The following is a 20,147-nucleotide window of genomic DNA, read 5'->3' as shown; positions in this document are numbered from 1 at the left end:
GCCCATCTACTTGAGGTTCTATTTTTACCAAGGCTGTGCTACCTGGAGCGAGTTACCTGATCTCCTCGTAGGGTATGTGTCGGTGTGTGTTTTCAGTGGAGTCAGCAGAGAAGAACGACCCCACTGTATATCTGTTCATGTTATCTCTATGTTATTTTTTAAATTTTTATTTATTTATTTATTTTGGCTGTGCTATGCAGCATGTGGTACCTTAGTTCCCTGATCAGGGATCGAACCTGCATCCCCTGCAGTGGAAGGGCAGAGTCTTAACTACTGAACCCCCAGGGAAAGCCCACATTAACTCTATCTACATACAACTAAATCTCTCTCAGCAGCTAACGGTACCCCTTCCATCCACAGTACTTCAGAAGAAGCACTAAGAGTTGGGTCAAGGCCCCGGGTGTGAGTCCACCTGCGTTCATAACCACAGGGACCTCACTCACCTGGAGTCAGAGCCCTGGCCTCTGATTTCTCATTTGCATGCTGAGGGGGCTGATAGATGACCTTATCCCTAAGAGGCTCTACATTCTCAGGTCTCTGAGAGTTTCCCTTAAAGATGTGCTAGCTCCCTAGTGTCAAACATTTTAAACAGTCTTTTCCTCTTAATCCCCTAAGAATCCTTTCTCCTTGCTCTTGAGTTCATAAATTCCCATGTTCCAGGGTTTTCCTGGTGGTCCAGCAGTTAAGACTCCTAGCTTCTACTGCAAGGGTCACGGGTTCAATCTCTGGTCTGGGAACTAAGATCCCGCATGCCACAGGGTGTGGCCACAAACAAATTTTATCCAAAAATAAATGCCCATGTTTCTGCAGAATACAGAGAGTGGTCTAATTACAAGCCTAATATATTTTTTTTTACACAAGAAGCATCCCTATGCCTTACCAACTAGATTTTGTCCCCTAACTCATCTATTTCTTGCTTTATTTGAATCCTACTCTTTCTCACTGTCCTCACTAGAACAAAAAGCAACCTGTTCACCATACCGTACATACAGTTTATAAGAGTTAGGGGCAGTCTTTAAAAGAACAAAAATTCCTCTCTCTGCAACTTTTTACTTCTGCAAGACAAAACCCAGGAGCTCCACAACGTTAAGGCCACTATTCACTGTTCACCGGGTCGTGTGGGGACCTGCCTTTTCCCATCTGTGCAGCTCCAGCAGGACCGGGCAGGCTCGCCCTCCCACTGGCACAGTCACAGTTATGCTCACTGAATTGGAAACTTTCGTGGGGGAAGCAGAAACCGGACCTTCAGGTAGTATCAAGAGACACAAACATTAGCACTGGACAGATTTTTGTGGTACTGCCGAGTCCTGCTAAAGCATGGGCTGTTCTTTAAGTAAAGATGATGTTACGTGGCATAGCTGATTTGATTTCTCATCATCTGGAGAAAATGTTACCAAAATCAGTGTCCGGCTAGCCTCACCCCATTGATGTAGATGAGGGACAAGACTCGGAATTACTTGTGACAGTCGATGGGGACACAATTTAGATTTTTGTTCTTGGTCTTGATTAATATGTTGTGCTACTTTTAAAGATGGTTTCCTAAGAGTGAAGTCAGAAGAGACTTATATTTGGTGGTTTCCAGGGTCTTACTGAAACCTCATTCGGCACCTCTTTTCTGACTAACTAATAGGTACCAGCTCCTGTGGGGGAACCCATCTACAAAGGTAAAGGGACCTGAACCCTGACCGCAAGGCTCAGAGATGCTGGGGAAATAGAGACACGCCAGACTAACTAAAACTAAAGTAGAAGATGGTGTGTTCTGATAGGGAGGAAAAGATCAAGTCAGAGGGGAGAGGTTTCTTCCAACCAAAACACATTCGATTCTTCAAATCAGAGATGTCTGAGATAAGCCTTTTTGAGGGCCTGGAGAGGAGGAAAGGGCATTGAGCTAGAGGTCAATGGGAGCCCAAAAGGAAGTGAAAACACACGGGGCTCCTGCAGGGCATTTTGTCTGAAGCAAAGGCTTGAGGGTGTGATGGAGGGAGATGAGATGGGAAAATGGGCTGAGGTCTGAGACCTGGTTTCAGGCAATGGGAGCCACTAAGAGGCTGTCATCAGAACCTGGGCATCCTTGGAGCTGTCAAGGATCAGAGCGGGAACACCTACCCGACTGTAGGAGGTTGGGACACACAGGTGGCCAGGGAGAATGGGGCAGCCAGGCAATCTGATGAGGGGAAGCATGACTGGCTCAAAGGCAAGGATTAGGAAGTCTCCATACCACTGCTTTGGGAGAGGAAGGGATAAAGCTAGAGCCATGGTGAGGATACAGCCAGCATGGGGGCGGGTGAGGGGAAGTGAGACAAAGAGTGAGTCCAGAAGATGACGGATGAGACCACAGAGCTTGGCGGAAACTGAAGACAGTGCTGGTCCTCGGGAGAGGCTGGGTTACGAGACTAAGACACGGACGCTGGGAGAAAAGTCGGGCAGTGGAGGGCATGTGGTCAAGTCTCAACTTCGAGGAACGCCCAGGGCCTACATTTCAGTAGCAAGGGCGGGAATGAGAAAGGAGGGAAGTCGGAGGGGAGGAGAGAAAAGGTCAAGGGCCACATGAAGACGTGGTCTGGCAAGGAGAGGAGCAGGTTCTGAGAGCAGCTCTAGTAGCTTCTGCCAGGCGGGCGGTGAGGATGTGGGGAATCCTCTCCCCCACCCCTCCTTGCTACTTCGCTTTCTCTTCCCTTTAAGGCCTCAGCTTAGGCATCACCAGCTCTGGGAAGCTGTCCAAGCTCACATTCAGGGTGATGTGCCCTGGGTGCTCCTACAGCCTTCTGGACCTGAATGACACTTGGTGACATGTAAGGTCAGTACCAATAATCCTCAGGGGGAAGCCTGGTGGTGGGAACCTAACCAAAGTGCAGCTCTGGGGACAGGAGTCCAGGGCTGAGGAGCTGTGACTCCGGCACGGAGGCCAGCCCTGCAGCGTCCTGGGGGCGCTGAATCCAGGTCGGAGGGTATGAGTGCGATTGAGCACTTGCTGCTCCGTTAAAACTGATCCAGGAACAGAGGACAGAGTCGTGGGTCAGAGCAGCAGTGGGCTTAGCTGTGAGCCACACAGGATGGCAGGGGACATGACACAAAGGCTAATCCTCTCCTTTTCATGTCTGTCCCTTCCCCTCCAAGGGATCCTACCCCTGGGTCTTTTCTGAGCCAACTCCCAAAACCAGTTCCTCCATCCTGCTCCTTCCTCCTTCCGAACTTCTCTATGGCTGACTTTTGCTGAGTACATACTATGTCCCAGGCAGATGACACTTTTTTTTTGGGGGGGGGTGGGGGCATGAGGCATGCGGGACTGTAGTTCCCTGACCAGGGATCGAACTCATGCTCTCTGCATTCAGACTGTGGAGTCTTAACCACTGCACCACCAGGGAAGTCATCCCCAGGCCGATAATCTTGATTGGGTTAGCTCATTTCCTCCTCGAGATGCCGAGGAGCTGAGAACCACCACACACAAATGATGAAACACTGCAGATTTCTGTTGGGAGGACTTGTTTTAAATCTGAGTGAAGTTCAAATGCAATGCATTGGTTTTGTGGAAGAGAATAGTTTCTGGATACCATTGGGTCTGTGTGCCAAAGGGAAATGGTCTAGATAAGAAAAAAGGTAGAAATGACCTAAATGTCCATTGACAGATGACTGGATTAACAAAATGTGGAATATTATTCAGCCTTAAAAAGGAAGGGAATTCTGACATGCTAGAATAAAGATGAACCTTTATTGCATGCTAAGTGAAATAAGCCAGTCACAGGTGGACAATACTATATGGTTCCATTTATATGGGTCACCTAGAGGAGTTAAATTCAAAGAGACAGACAGTAAAATAATGATTACCCGAGAGTGGAGCAAGGGCGAATGGAGAGTTAGTGTTTAACAGGTATAGAGTTTCAGTTTGGCAAGATGAAAAAGCTCCTAAGATGGGTGGTGGTGATGGCTGCACAACAGTGTCATTGTACTTAAAGCCTTTGAACCATACACCTAAAACTGGTCAAGATGGCAAACATCGTATGTGTATTTTACCACTTAAAATTTTTAAAATATCTCCTTAGGAAATCTGAAGGTAACCACAAAACTGAACACCAGTGTTGTATAAATTCAAGCCGGCTAAAGAAAACACCCATTTTGCAAACCCTTTCCATTGTGAATATGTGGAAATTACCTTATATTTGGGCAAATGTGTTAACTGCTGCCAAGAATTCTTTGAGTAGAAAGAAAGTTGGCTAGGTGACATCAATTTTGCACTTGGGTGAGTTTATACCCTAGTCGTTGGGTCCCATGTCTGCTTAGGGAGCTAGCTGCAGGTAACGAACAAGAGTCTGCCCTGGGGACTTACACGTGGTGACTTCACACCAGGCTCCAAGCAGCAGCAACCCCGGGGCCAAGAAGACACTGGGGGGAAGGAGAGATGAACACACGATCCATGTGCCATCCACACATGGAGATGGACAGATGGGCTGAAGATGCTGACAGATTGATGAGGAAGATACAAACCAGCACCTAGGAGCTAGGTACCAGTTTTCAGGGAAACACGATCTGTTTCGTCCATCTTTCTTCCTTTCCTTTCTTTCTTTTCTTTCCTTTCCTCCCTTATTTCCTTCCACAGCACTGCACAGCATGTGGAATCTTAGTTCCCAGGCCAAGGATTCAACCCGAGCCCCCTACACTGGAAGCAAGGAGTCTAAACCACTTGACTATCTGGGAAATCCCAGTTTGGCCCATCTTTATGTGTCTATGCTTAGCTCACTAATAAAGAGTCCCATCTTTATGACTTGTAAAACTAAGGAGAAGATAACTGAGTGGGAAAGCCCTTAACAGGTTGGTTAATCCAGTTGTAGCCTAAGTCTGATTGGAAACCACCATAAAGACCAAAGTAGTCATTGTCTACCTGTTGGCAGCAACCTACACTACAGGCAAAGGACCTAAGAAACGCCTCCTTTGAATTAACTAACTTCTTTGGGAGAACAACCAATGCTAAAGCTTGATGTCTCTGCTTCATGAAAGTATTTTAGTAAATGGCTTTGAAAATGTGATTTTAAATGCCTGAGTGTGCCAGTGAAATAGGGCTTATATAGCATGGGTTTAGACTGTTCTAAATTTTCTCTCATCGCTTGCCACTGCAAGCAAGCGCCTTTTGGTGCTATGAATTCCCAAGACAGACCTGTGTTCTGTGTAACTCTTCTGAATGCATTTACTGATTATTCACCTCTAAACATTAGGACTAGACTATCAGTCTCCTGTTGGGTTTTTCTAAAGCAGTTTATACTCAATTCTTTTTCTGCAAACTAATTACAATTGTAATAATTGTTTAGATTTATTTTTATTTCTTACTGAAGTATAATAAACATATGGAAAGCTGGACATATCTATTTGAAAGTATACAAGCATAGTCTGAAGATATTGCAGGTTTAGTTCTAGGCCACCACAATACATTGAATAACTCAATAAGGTGGTTGTTATCGTTTAGTCACTAAGTCCTGCCTGACTCTTGGCAACCCCATGGACTGTAGCCCACCAAGCTCCTCTGTTCATAGGATTTCCCAGGCAAGGTTACTGAAGTGGTTGCCATTTCCTTCTCTAGGGGATCTTCTAGACCCAGGGATCAAACCCACATCTCCTGCACTGGCAGGCGGATTCTTTACAACTAAAAGCCACCAAGGACACTCCCTCAATAAGGTAAGTCACATGAATTTTTTGGTTTCTCAGTGCATATAAAAGTTATGTCTATACCATCCTGTAGTCTATTAAATAGGCATTCTATCTAAAAAACAATCTACATACCTTAATTCAAAAATACTTTATTGCTAGGGAATTCCCTGGTCCAGTGGTTAAGACTCTGCACTTCCAAATGCAGGAGGTGTGGGTTCGACCCCTGGTTGGGGAACAAGATCCCATGTGCCTCATGGTGTGCCAGAATGTAAAAATAAAAATTTTGTAAATACTTTATTGCTAAAACATACTAAACGTTATCGGAGCCTTCAGCAAGTCATATTCTTTTTGCACCAGTGGCATCAAAGATCGCTGCTCCCAGATCATCATAACACATATAATAAAAATGGAAAAGTTTGAAATATTGCAAGAATTACAGAACATGACACGGAAACATGAAGCGAGTAAATGCAGTAGGGAAAATGGTAGCAACAGACTTCCTGGACACGTGGTTGCCCCAATTTGTGAAAAATGCAATCTCTGCAAAGGCAAAGAGGCAGTAAAGGCAAAGCACAATAAAACGAGGTTCGCCTGTACTTCAGAACCGGCTTTTAGAAATGCGTTTCAGTCGATATGTTCATCAAGCACCTACTCAGTGCTGGAAACAAATCCCTGATGCTGCTGGTTACGATCCAGTAATGCGACCAAGACACACATAAACATCCAAACCACAAGGAAAAAGGTGTGAAAAATATACATGCAGTGCGAGTGCCAAGGGAACACAAAGGTGGGCAGGAACTCAAGTGAGACCTCCAGGAACAGGGCAAGTTTCGCAAAGGATGAAAGAACTGAATCTGGAAGAAAGGGATTTTGAAATGAACGTTACAGCGCTTTGCTGGGATGAGAACAGATCTGTGGGTTTGTGTACATTTAGTTCTTTCTTCTCTTCAAGGGGATCTCTATCGAATGACAAGGAAGACCTGCTACTTGTGGAGTTGAAGTGAAGGTCAGAGACTGCAGCGGCTCTTTCCATGACTTCAAGGCGGGGATACTCAGGTGTAATTTCATACCTCGGCTCTGGTTTCAGAGATAAAGAGGAAGGGGTTTTCCCTTTGTGTATAAAGCATTAGATGATTACCGTTGAGAAATATCACGAAGTATTTTACAGGAGATTATGGCTTGCATGTGCAAATGCCAGCGGACAATGAAGATATGGATATTACTTCGAGGCAGGGAGGTTCTGCCTGTGTTTCTTTCATTCACAAATCCTGGGTTGGAGGATGCTGGAGCACAGACCAGTTGAAGGTTCGAGACGAGGAAGTGCATTTGAGAACTCCTCGTTTCAGTCTCTGATTTTCCTCTCCTGCATAATTACATTGCTAGCTGAAGAAAGACTGCTTGGCTTCATATGCAGGGCCAAATATGAAAAGGTTACTGAACCAAAATACCATCTAAATGTGTATATGATATAACCCATCACTTTTCTTTGAAGAAAATTCCGAAAACACGAATAACAAGTATTCAAAACTACACTATTTTTCAAAACAGCAATAAGTGAAACGAAAATTTTTTGTTCCCTAATCTCTCATCCCAGCTCCTTGCCCAGAGACCATTAGTTACAATCTGGAGTGCCTCCTTCCTCATTCCTTATTGATAGCCACACTCAAAACCTACCTAGAGATGTTGTTTAGCCCAAAACCATATTAGTCTACAATTTCATTTATTTAACATTATATTGTGAATATCTTTGAAGGTCAGTAGCCTCTCCTCTTTCCAATGGCTTAATATTACTCTGTGTCAAAGTACCATCATTCATCAACCACCTCCTACCTATGTGCATGTACGCTACCAGCAACTCTTCTCTGCTTCAAACACACTCTGCAAAGATGTCTCCAGTATCAAGTCCTTAAAGGGGGATCACTGGATCAATGAGTAACAGACGCTGCCAATAATTTCCTGAAAATTCCATCAGTTTACACTCTCAACTGTGTATGAGGGCAGCCTCCACACCAACTGGAAGTTTAAGTGAAATTTAGCACACTTGTGAGATTTAAAGTCATTATAGTTCACAGAGCACTGAATGATAATGAGAATAGAAGCCACTAAGTCAATTAGAGCGGATAAAGTAAAGAACTAGGGACTTCCCTGGTGGTTGAGTGGTTAAGATGCCATGTTCCCAATGCAGGGGGCACAAGTTCCTAAGATCCTACATGCTGTGTAGCTCGGCCAAAAGATAAAAATAAATAAAAAATAAATTAAGAAAAGTAAAAGGCTGTACAATTTTAATGGTTAGGAAACTCTTTATGCTGCTCTCAGGATAATAACTATGAAGCTAGAAAGTAGGCATGTTTGCTCTTTAGCATGTACCTGTCTTATCACAAATATTTTCTTTTGACTTGGTACCAAACTATAAATAAATCAAAGACACAGATATTCATAGGTTCTATCAAATTAGAGTACTATGATTTTTCTTTTAAAATGTCATATCTGGAATATTCACTAGAGACAAAAGGACTCAAGGTTCTGAGATGATGACTGCGGTTGGGTGGCATGGATTTGTGGTGGGAGGAATAGTTCACATTTCATCACTTTCCAGGAATCAAAGACAGAGAGAGGAGGTGGTCCTGGTTCAGCCAACCTAGGACTGGGCCAGACAGGTTCCACCCCAAATTAGCAAGAGCATCACCAAAATGCCTGATGAGTTGAGACTGTTGCTAGCCAAGTTGATGGATAGAAGCAGCAAGGGGGAGGTAAAAAGAAAAAGAGACCAGGCTGGGTCAGAGATGTGGGAGGGATTATCCTCGGGGATAATCCACCACAGATGCAATGGTTCCCATGGATGGCCGAGCACAGTGAGGAGGCAAGCAGGTCACCATCCAGGATAAATAAATTACTGGTTCAAGAAAGTGCAATCTGTTTGGACTGGCAGATGGTGATTGTAAAGCTAAAGGGAGTCCCTCTCATGAGAGTTAAAAACACCAAGTGTAAGGGTCCCCCTGGGCAGTCCAGTGGTTGCAACTCCATGCTTCTACTGCCAAGGGCCCAGGTTCAATCCCTGGTCGGGGAAATAAGACCCTGAAAGCTGAGCAGGACAGCCAAAAATAAAACAGAGGAACTGGGAAAAAAAAGAAAGAAAATCCAGATCAATAATGCAAAATTCAGTGTTTGCGATCCAATAAAAAAGTTAGTAAACAAACAGGGGACTTCTCTGGTAGTCCAGTGGTTAGGACTTCCCTTTCAATGCAGAGGGGTGCAGGTTTGATCTCTGGTCCGGCAGTAAGATCTCATATGCCTCCAGGCCAACAAATCAACACATAAAACAAACAACATTGTAATAAATTCAATAAAGACTTTAAAAATGGTCTACATAAAAAAAAAATCTTTAAAAGAATTTAAAAATCATACAAAGAATAGGAAAACCTGATTAATAACCAGGAGACAATATCGGACAATTTAAAAAAAAAACCTGAAAAATGCCAAATGTAGGTTCTGGACAAAGTTCTCTAGTTTTTTCTGGTTCCACATCTCTAAACCTCACATCAGGGTGAAGTAAGGAACTACTGAATATTTTCTAAATGCAGAATGATCTGATTTTCCCCTAAAGAACAAACAAAAGGACTCGCCAATCGATCAAACAGATCTTGTTGGAGCTTGAAAGGATTGCTGCGTATCAAGGAGGGCAGGTAGGGGCCTGCTGGGCTGACTCACAGAAGACACCATCCAGGGCAAGTGCTGGTGGGCCCGTTCCCTGTTATTAAAACACATGTAATTGCTTCAGGTTTGCAGATGGTCTGATGGGCTGCTACCTCTGCCAAGGCAGTGAGGCTGCTGGATGGGATTCTGCCAGCCACCTCTCAGCCTAATTTCAAGAAAAGAGCAACTCCTCCATTTACCAGTTTTGTTCCCGAAGTTTTTCACTAGTGGTCTGCCAGACTGACAGCACTGAGAACTGCGGAAAAGCCTAAAATCTCCCCTGGTTTAAGCCAGGAAAGAGGCCCAGTCACAACTGATAACACCAACTGCTGCTGCTGAGAAATGCTAGGCATAGGGGCCCTGATGAGGGAGGCTCCAGGTCCCAACTCTGCCACTCAGCCGCTGGCTCAAGTCCCCTCTGCGAAACAATGTGATTTCTATGCCCTCCCACCCCCTTTAGCTCTAACGATGCCAAGTTGTCGATTTGGGCATCTAAGTCCAAACCCGCTATCTAAATGGTCAGGATTAGCAAGGCCAAGCCTTCTCTCTGATTTAGTATCAGGTAGCAAAAAGCTCAGGACATAAGGTATAACATAGACAGGACTCCAGCCTCTGTCACAGTGGAGGGTGTGTGGAAGGCCTGGGAGGAAGCGGGGAGTCCGGAGGGTATTATGAAGGGTCAAGGCTATGGGGTGGGGGGAGAGTCCTGCCTAAGATAACAAAGCATGTGTCCTTAGAAATAAAAGACTTCTGTTTGCTTGGTAAATTAATAAGATACAAAATTAATCATCATCTCTAGGGGCTGCTTGCTACTCTAGCATCAATCAATAACTGAGAGTTTTTAGGCTTCAGTGTCTTGGCCATCGTATTATACTCTGTGTAACACTCTCAGCGGGCTAGCATGCTTGGAGTTTCTGTGCTTTAAAACTGGGTGGATGTTCCCTGTGCCCCCACCCCCTCCACTGACTCTGAGGAACATTAACTTTGAAAGGCTTGTTTAATTTTGAAGAAATCAGTTAGCTGTTGTTAGGCTTTCCATAGAGAAGACAGCATGTTTTTAAAAATTTGGTGGTATTTACGACTAAAAATAGACTTCGAGCCCTTATAGCTTGCTTAGTGGAAGAACTGGCAGTGTGGTCTATTAGGTCTAACCTAACAGAGATATGTAAATGGAGTCTAAGGAAATATATAGCCTTCAAGGTGGGGACTGACACATGGACATCCACCACAGCAGTACTGAGAAGAGTAAAACAACCTCAAAGTACCATAATCAGGAAACTCAAGTAGCTCTATGGCATGGAATGTAACAGGATGGAGGATGGGAAGCACCTCCCACAGAGAGGTGCCTGGTTAATCCCGAAGGACCAGCCTTCAGCTGATAGAAGAGGGAGAGATTTCTTTGAAGGAATCAGTAGAAGAACTGAGAGCTGGGGCTGCTTTCCTTCCTCTATGTGTACGGCTCTCTGTCCCATCCCCAAGCCAAGTGAAGGGGGCCTCAAGATCACCGCTTGTCAGAGGTGCTTGCCAAAAGGAGGAGATGTTCTCTCACTCTTAGCCTGGTGCCTGTCGATCGGTAGATGCTCACAGTCCCAACCGCTCTGCCACTGGGACACCTGCCCTGTGTGGGACCTTGCCCAAGGTAAGAGGTGCAGAACACTCCTGAGACAGAAGGACCTGGGGTGAGCTGCTGGAGGCATGTGTGAACATTCAGCTGGGGATGGTTTGCCCATATCAGGTAACTGCAGGGTTGAGTTCCCACTTGCTGCAGAAGCGGGGGAGAACCAAGGCCACTTGCCCCTCTTTGGGGACCTCAACATTTCAAATCAGGCTTGAGTTGGAAGTGAAGAGAAAAGGTTTGAATTGGATGAGAGATTTAACTACTGTATGGAGTTCACTTCATTTAAATATACTAACCAGATATTTAAATATACTAACCAGACTATTGGGATGCTGCTGCTGCTGCTGCTGCTGCTGCTGCAGGATGCTTCTGCTGCTGCTGCTGCAGGATGCAGACTACTGGATGCTAGGAGACGTATTACTATCCTCATTTTTCAGAGGTGGAAACTAACAGAGAGGTGAACTGTTAGAGGTTAGAGGTGAACTAACTGTTTAAAGTGATATAGCTCAGTGGCAGAGTTAGGGACCTGGTAGGTCTGTCTAGCTCCAAAGACCATGGTAAGGCTGGTTACAGTTCCAAATATGGATTCTAGAGTCAGACTCAGAGAAGGCAATGGCACCCCACTCCAGTACTCTTGCCTGGAAAATCCCATGGACGGAGGAGCCTGGTGGGCTGCCGTCTATGGGGTCGCACAGAGTCGGACACGACTGAAGCGACTTAGCAGCAGCAGCAGCAGCAGCAGAGTCACCTATGGCTCTACTATGCAATAGCTGTGTGATCTTAAACAAATGATTTAACCTCTCTGTGCCACAGTAAAATGGGCAGAATAACAGTGTATCCCACATAGGGTCATTTTGAAAATGAAAGTTCACACTGCTGTATTTAACATGGATAACCAACAAGGTCCTATGTATAGTGCAGAGAACTCTGCTCAATGTTATGTGGCAGCCTGGACGGGAGGAGCGTTTGGGGGAGAATGGATACTCGTATACACATGGCTGAGGCCCTTAGTTGTACACGTGAAACCATCACAATGTTGCTAATCAGCTGTACTCCACAATAAAAAGTTAAAAAAGAGATATTCCCCTCTCCAGCTGTTAGAATTTTTTTTTAATTATTACTATAAAAAAAGAAAAAGAGTTCATGCAGGTGAGTGCTTGGAACAGCACTTGACCTTAAAAATGTTAATGGTGATGCTTCTTTAAGGCTAAGAATGCTGAAGATGGCGTCACCCACCAGAAGCTAAGGGAGACAGCTGGGACAGATTCTGTCTTTTGGCCTAGAAGGAGCCAATCCTGATGACACGTGGACTTCTGCCTCCAGGCTGACAGGTCACACATTTCTGTTTAAGCCACTCAGTCTGCAGGATTTTGTTACGACAGCCCTAGGAAACTAATACACATGTGATATGTTCATTGCTTCTGAAATGGAAAAAAACAACTTTTGGGACCTCTGTTTTCTGATAGCAGCAAAGTGAGAAATGGATCCCAGATACAGCTTCTTCCATCTCTGTCAGGAACATCTGCATAATCTCTCCATCAGAAATACATATATTTAGGTGAAGAATACATCTAAAATAACCTAAACTCTTATTCATAAATACAGCACATCAGCATTTCCAATGTGTGTTTCTTGGATTATTGGGCCTAAGAGTTGGATAACAGGTTTAAACAGTCAAAGAACCCTCTTCCTCACGCTCTCCACATGCAGTGAACTGTCCCCTTCAGCTGCGCTGACCAGCCACTGTGAGGGGACCGACTCAAGGATCAGCACCACCCCCCACCCGCTCAGGCTGCCCCAATTCTATCTCAGCTAACCAGCCACACCTGCTGGCAGGAAGGAGCAGTCTGCATCTGTGCCAAATGCAGAGGTGATGCTGAAGACGTGTCTGGGTTGTTTTACCCTGTGGACACATGTTCCACCCCAGCCCTTCTCACCCCAGTTACACAAAGTCCTGGAACACTGAGAAATATCAGAGGTTGGAGCCCACTCCAGACCACTTCAGCAAGATTCTGCAAGATAAGAGCCAGCCATCGATATTCTGTAAAAGTTCTCCAAGTGATTCTGATGTGCAGTCAGGGTCCAGGACCTTTGTCTATGCAGATCACAGGTGGGCACTAATAAGTTTTGGGCTTCCTAGGTGGTGCTAGTGGTAAAGAACCCACCTGCCAATGCAGGAGACACAGGAGATGCAGGTTTGATCCCTGGGTCAGAAAGATCGCCTGGAGGAGGCCATGGAAATCCTCTCCAGTATTCTTGCCTGGAGAATCCCATGCACAGAGGAGCCTGGTGGGCTACAGTCCATAGGGTCACAAAGTGCCAGATGTGACTGAAGCGACAGCATGCACGCTATAGATAGCTTTTAGTGAGAAAAGTAAATTTAAATCTGTTTTTTGTGGGAGCTTTCTTCCAAGTTTTTTGTTTGTTTGTTTGAATTTTTTGGCCTTGCAGCACGTGGGATCTTAGTTTCCCAACAAAGAATCAAACCCATGCCCCCTGCATTGGAAACAGCCCCACCCCCGGCCCCCACCCCCAGTGTGAACCACTTGGCCACCAGGGAAGTCCCTCTTCTAAGTTTTGAAATCTGTCCTCAAATTTGCTGCCTATAGTGCTGGATCAAATAGCAGCCAATGGACGGTATAAGACCCTGCCCCTTTCCAGAGCCAATGTTTGAAGTACTTTCTATGTGCAAAGTGATGTGCCATGCTCATGTGAAGTCGCTCAGTCATGTCCAACTCTTTGTGACCCTATGGACTGTAGCCTACTAGGTTCCTCTGTCCCTGAGATTTTCCAGGCAAGAGTACTGGAGTGGGTTGCCATTTCCTTCTCCAGGGGATCTTCCTGACCCAGGGATCGAACCTGGGCCTCCTGCATTGCAGCCAGACGGTTTACCATCTAAACCACCAGGGAAGCTCCATGCCATGCTCATAGGTTACCCACAAATGGCCAAGAAGGGTAGGGTGGTGAGAGAATAAACCAAATGAAGGATAAGAGGGTCATTTGAGACTATTCTCATGATAACTGCAACTACAGATTTGTGTTATGTAAATTAAAATTATTCGGACATCAACCTAGTTGTGCAATAGGTGAGCTTAACCCATGGCCAGACACTTTCTCCCTTCCATTCAATGATTTCATTTGGATGGAGGCAGTTGGCACATCAGAATCACCTATGAGGCTTGTAGAAACTACTTCTGGGTTTGGGAAGGTTCTGCTTTTCCTTGTGCTGTTTTGGAAGCTCAGAGCTCCTGCAACACGGCCCAGTTCCCTTCCTTCCCTCACCTGCCTCTCTATTTCATGATGGCTGGCAGGATGGTCTTGCTGCTGCTGCTAAGTCGCTTCAGTTGTGTCCGACTCTGCGACCCCATAGATGGCAGCCCACCAGGCTCCTCTGTCCCTGGGATTCTCCAGGCATGAACACTGGAGTGGGTTGCCATGTCCTTCTCCAATGCATGAAAGTGAAAAGTGAAAGTGAAGTCGCTCAGTTGTGTTCAACTCTTCTCAACCCCATGGACTGCAGCCTACCAGGCTGCTCTGTCCATGGGATTTTCCGGGCAAGAGTACTGGAATGGGGTGCCATTGCCTTCTCCTGATGGTCTTGCTAATGCCCCCAAAATAACAGGACTGATTTTGTACAGAAGAGAGTCCTGGGAACCCCCAACAGCCTAGATGCCCGTGGGCATGTCCAGCCCGCTCAGTCCCTATGTGGTTTCTGGAGGGAGGAACCTTGCTGGAGAGTCCTCTGTAGATCACACGGATACACCGTGGCCTCTGGGGCCGTGAAGGAGGGCAGGCCATGAATCTGGACTAGCACATGCTCTCCGTCCCTGGGGACTTCACATCTACAGCCTTTCATGCTGCTTCCTGTAACACTTCTCAAAAATTCACCATGTGCTCTGGCACCCTGAACACAACATAGCTTGTTTCTGATTCCCTGTTACAAATGGCAACTCCCACCCAATCTGGACACTCCCCTTCCAGTGATTTTCTTTCCCTATGTGATTTTTTTCTCGGCCACACCATTTTCAGTAGAAAGGTTCTGTATTGTATAGATTCATTCACAGTAAATCTTATTTATTTGTTACATACCCATAAAGCATTTATGATGTGCTTGATGGCATCTTTTAAAGATTTTTTTAAAAGTCTTTATTGAATTTGTTACAACATTGTTTCTGTTTTAAGTTTTGGCTTTTTGGCTGCAAGGCAAGTGGGATCTTCGCTCTGGACCAGGGATAGAACGCATACCCCGGGCATTGGAAGGCGAAGTCTTAACCACTGGACTGCCAGGGAAGTCCCTTGGGGATATTTTAAGAGCTTACAAAAACACGAATTCACTTTTTTTCCTAGTTCCCAGAGAAGCTGTTTTCTTAGTTTTCAACAGTGGCCCTACTAGACACTGCTCACCTGCTGGGACTCTCTGAAGCAGATCTATAATCCTTTCCTCCTCTGCAGTCTCAAGTCCTATCAGACACTGAACCCCTGACATCTCCAAAATGTATTATTTTGTTCTTTCTTCCCCCAAGGATTCTTAGAGGTTGAATGATGTCCCTTAAAAGATATAGAGTGGAGTCCGAACTCCAGCACCTCAGAGTGTGATTGTATTTGGAGACAACTCTTCATAGAGGTAATTAAGTCAAACGAGGTCATGAAAGTAAGTGCTAAATCAGTATGACTGGTGTCTTTACCAAATGGGGAAATGTGAAAGGAGAGAGCCACACCCAGGGGGAAGACAGGGAACAGACACTGGCTACAAACCCAGGAGACAGACTTGGCACATCCTCATGGCTCTCAGAAGGAACCAACCCTGCCCACAGCTTGATTTCAGACTTACAGGTTTCACACGGTGAAACATTTCTGCTGTTACTGCCACCCTCTCTGTGGTGCTTCATGACAGCAGCCCCAGCAAGTGAACACGGATGTCTTGGAATTACACTCCCCACTCTCCATTCTTCCCTCCACAACCACACCCAGGCCCTTAGGCAAATGATCTTCCTGGGTGACTGCAATAGCCCCTTGGTGTCTCCTGGCCTCAGTCTTTCTTCCTACCCACCCCTTGGACAAGCCACTTATGAGAATAACGTTTCTAAGAGTCTATTTCCATCCCATCATTTCACAGGAAGACTCTTCCGGGACCTTCCAAGTGCCTGGGAGATCTGGGTCCTCCAGACCTCCTCTGGAGCAGCACCTCCTATGGTAGCAGTTAGAGAAAACATGGACCATGAGAGACAGGTATGCTGAAGTGGGAGAAACAAGTCTGTCCCTCTTGAACAGGTAAGAAGCTTGCTTACCTATTGAACGAGTTCAATCAGTGTCTTCTCTCTGTTCTTTTCTCTCTATAGTCCTGTGCTGAGATGCTCTGAGAATCTAAGGGAGAGGCTCTTAGCTTAAACATTCTGATTCAGCTTTCCATGTGGGAGATTTAAAAACGCTCAATTTCACTGAAAGCTCTAAGTGTGCATCACTGTACACCCCTAGCACTTAACAGTAGTGGTGATACATTCTTGGACTCAAATACTGGATGGATGGGTGGATGGATGGATGGGTGGGTGGGTGGGTGGGTGGATGGATGGATGGATGGGTGGGTGGATAGATGGATGGATGGGTGGATGGATGGATGGATGGATGGGTGGGTGGATGGATGGATGGATGGGTGGGTGGGTGGGTGGGTGGATGGATGGGTGGGTGGGTGGATGGATGGATGGATGGGTGGGTGGGTGGATGGATGGATGGATGGATGGGTGGGTGGATGGATGGATGGATGGGTGGATGGATGGATGGATGGATGGATGGGTGGATGGATGGATGGATGGATGGATGGGTGGGTGGATAGATGGGTGGGTGGCTGGTTGGCTGGATGGATGGGTGGGTGGGTGGGTGGGTGGATGGATGGGTGGGTGGGTGGATGGATGGATGGAAGTGTCATCATCTACCCTCTTGCAATCTATTTCCCATTTATCAAACACTGTCACACCACTACCAAGTTCAAGAAGGCCTATGGCCTCAGTGCTATATGAATGGAACAAACTCTTTAGAACCTGATATCTTTGCTGGATTTCCTTTCTTCCTGCTCCATCCACATGTCATCATTCAAGGCACAACTCAAATTTGACATTGACTAAAAGCAGAGGAACCAGAGATCAAATTGCCAACATCCGTTGGATCATCGAAAAAGCAAGAAAGTTCCAGAAAAACATCTATTTCTGCTTTATTGACTATGCCAAAGCCTTTGACTGTATGGATCACAATAAACTGTGGAAAATTCTGAAAGAGATGGGAATACCAGACCACCTGACCTGCCTCTTGAGAAACCTACATGCAGGTCAGGAAGCAACAGTTAGAACTGGACATGGAACCACAGACTGGTTCCAAATAGGAAAAGGAGTACGTCAAGACTGTATATTGTTACCCTGCTTATTTAACTTATATGCAGAGTACATCATGAGAAATGCTGGGCTGGAAGAAGCACAAGCTGGAATCAAGATTGCCGGGAGAAATATCAATAACCTCAGATATGCAGATGACACCTCCCTTATGGCAGAAAGTGAAGAGGAACTAAAAAGCCTCTTGATGAAGGTGAAAGAGGAGAGTGAAAAAGTTGGCTAAAAGCTCAACATTCAGAAAACAAAGATCATGGCATCTGGTCCCATCACTTCATGGCAAATAGATGGGGAAACAGTGGAAACAGTGGCTGACTTTATTTTTGGGTGCTCCAAAATCACTGCAGATGGTGACTGCAGCCATGAAATAAAAGACGCTTACTCCTTGGAAGAAAAGTTATGACCAATCTAGACAGCATACTGAAAAGCAGAGACATTGCTTTGCCAACAAAAGTTGGTCTAGTCAAGGCTATGGTTTTTCCTGTGGTCATGTACGGATGTGAGAGTTGGACTGTGAAGAAGGCTGAGCGCTGAAGAATTGATGCTTTTGAACTGTGGTGTTGGAGAAGACTCTTGAGAGTCCCTTGGACTACAAGGAGATCCAACCAGTCCTTTCTAGAGGAGATCAGTCCTGGGTGTTCTTTGGAAGGAATGATGCTAAAGCTGAAACTCCAATACTTTGGCCACCTCATGCGAAGAGTTGACTCATTGGAAAAGACTCTGATGCTGGGAGGGATTGGGGGCAGGAGGGGATGACAGAGGATGAGATGACTGGGTGGCATCACCGATTCGATGGACGTGAGTCTGAGTGAACTCCAGAAGATGATGATGGACAGGGAGGCCTGACATGCTGCGATTCATGGGGTCGCAAAGAGTCGGACACGACTGAGTGACAGAACTGAACTGAACTCAACTCAACCACTTGCCTTTACATCTAAAAAAGAAGTTTCTATCTTTCTCCCATCTAATCCTTCTTTTCATCTTACCTCTGAAAAAGAGTTGAAGTTCTTACTTTTAAAATACAACTCCTCTCTCTGTGTTTTTGGTATCTTTATTTATCTAACATAGGTGTACATATATCTCATTTGCCAGATTACAAATTCCTTTAGGGAAATCAATGTGCTGTGTCTTCTCCAATAGAAAATGCTAAGGACTTATTGGTAGATAGTTGCTAAGAAAATTAATCCTCTCTGCCTTCCCAGGGAAAACAAATCCCATTAATTATTCCACTTCTCTCTCTTTTCCCTCTTAACATTTAATCTCTACACTCCTGGTGACACCATATCCTTTAAAATCTGTTGTTCCCCACCCTTAGAAAAAGAAACTTTTGCCATGTTTTCCAACAGCTTTAAATAAAAGCTTACTACTTTTCCTTGCTACCTTAGTAAATCTGACACTTTATCACCCACTCACTCCTCAAGCCTTTTGTAATTATGTTTTTGTCCCTATAACTGAGTTCCTTCCTAAAAGGTCCTTCCTGAAAGTAAGGACAAATGCAAATGTGTCTTTGTAGGGCCTGCCCTTGACTACAAGATGCTGCTGACACTACTTTCCTTGGCATTGAAGCAACATCCAACCCTGACCTTTTTCTGTCTTTATTCAACGTACATATATTGAGACTTACTATGTGCTAGGCATTGAGGATACACTTATGAGCCAAAAGACATAGGAGTCCCTGGCTTGTGGGGAGAGACAATGAGACCATCAGCAAACATTTGAGTATAAACCAGGAAAGTGTTGCAAAGTACAGATGCCTCCACCAAAGACAGCGTTCTTCTCTGGCCACTCCTCTTTCTGCCTCTCAGCTCCTTTTCTTCCTCTGGACTCCAGATGGAAGTGTTCCTCAAGGCTCCATCCTTGGCACCTCTCTTTGCTTTTCAACAAGGACTCTCTCCTTGACAGTCCCATCCTCCTCTCGGGCTTCAACTGCAACCTCCTGAAGCAGGCATCTTAAACCAATCACTTCCTGCCACACATCTCAACTCTACAGACTTCAATCTCCTTTTTCTGCAGTCCATAAACAGACAACTCTCAATCCTGAAAAGTGAAAGTCGCTCAGTCATTTCCAACTCTTTGCGACCCCATGCACTGTAGCCGGCCAGGCTCCTCTGTAGATGGGATTCTCCAGGCAAGCATACTGGAGTGGGTAGCCATTCCCTTCTTCAAGGGATCCTGATTCTGAGATCAAACCCAGGTCTCCTGCATTGCAGGCAGATTCTTTACCATCTGACCCATCTCCCACTCTCAATCCTAACAACACACAAATCTTATCTTCCCCCTTAATCCTCTACTGAAATTGTTAGTAGCACCCTCTCTGCTCACAGGCCGAGTCTCATCTCTCTCCAGTTCCCGAGGGTCCCAGATTTGGTCACATAACCATCCCTGAAAGCCACCAATACTTCCATCTGCCTCCTTCTGGCATTTAAGGTTCTAGGGTCCTGGATCCAAATGATCTTCCAGCCTCACTGCCTCAATCTGCCAATACTTCAGCACCAGGCAAAGTTAGTTGTCGCTGACTCTCCTCAGAGCATTCCTTCTATGAGGCCTGCTCTCACCCTGCCCCTAGGCACACATCCTCAAGTCTATTTCTGTGATCAGTAAATATCAGAGGTGACAGTATCATGCAGCCATTGATGGACGGTAAGGCCGTGCAGCAAACTGGATGAAATGAGATCCAGTTTTCAAACTGGATGAAAACTTGTGAGATCATATTATACAACAAAAGCAAGATGCAAAATTGTCTGCGAACAGGTTTTTTTAAAAATAATTATCCAGATAAAAATATATAAGGAATATATCAAAATGACAAAAATAATTATATT

The 20,147-nt window shown here is 45.3% G+C and overlaps 1 protein-coding gene and 1 long non-coding RNA gene across 3 annotated transcripts in view; one reads left to right on the top strand and one right to left on the bottom strand.

The window, feature by feature from the left end:
• Positions 1–20,147, bottom strand: part of EDARADD (EDAR associated death domain) — an 82,827-nt gene that overhangs the window by 15,925 nt on the left and 46,755 nt on the right. The gene's annotated exons all lie outside the window — the stretch shown is intronic.
• On the top strand, positions 1,796–16,449 carry LOC112444739 (uncharacterized). Its single transcript, XR_009493238.1, has 3 exons — positions 1,796–2,797; positions 5,570–5,664; positions 15,472–16,449. It is a non-coding gene; the product is annotated as an uncharacterized lncRNA (long non-coding RNA).

This window comes from Bos taurus, chromosome 28 (assembly GCF_002263795.3).
Source record: "Bos taurus isolate L1 Dominette 01449 registration number 42190680 breed Hereford chromosome 28, ARS-UCD2.0, whole genome shotgun sequence".
Classification (NCBI taxonomy): domain Eukaryota; kingdom Metazoa; phylum Chordata; class Mammalia; order Artiodactyla; family Bovidae; genus Bos; species Bos taurus.
The sequence above is the reverse complement of the archived record's forward strand: the minus strand, read 5'-3'. Positions and strand labels throughout refer to the sequence as shown.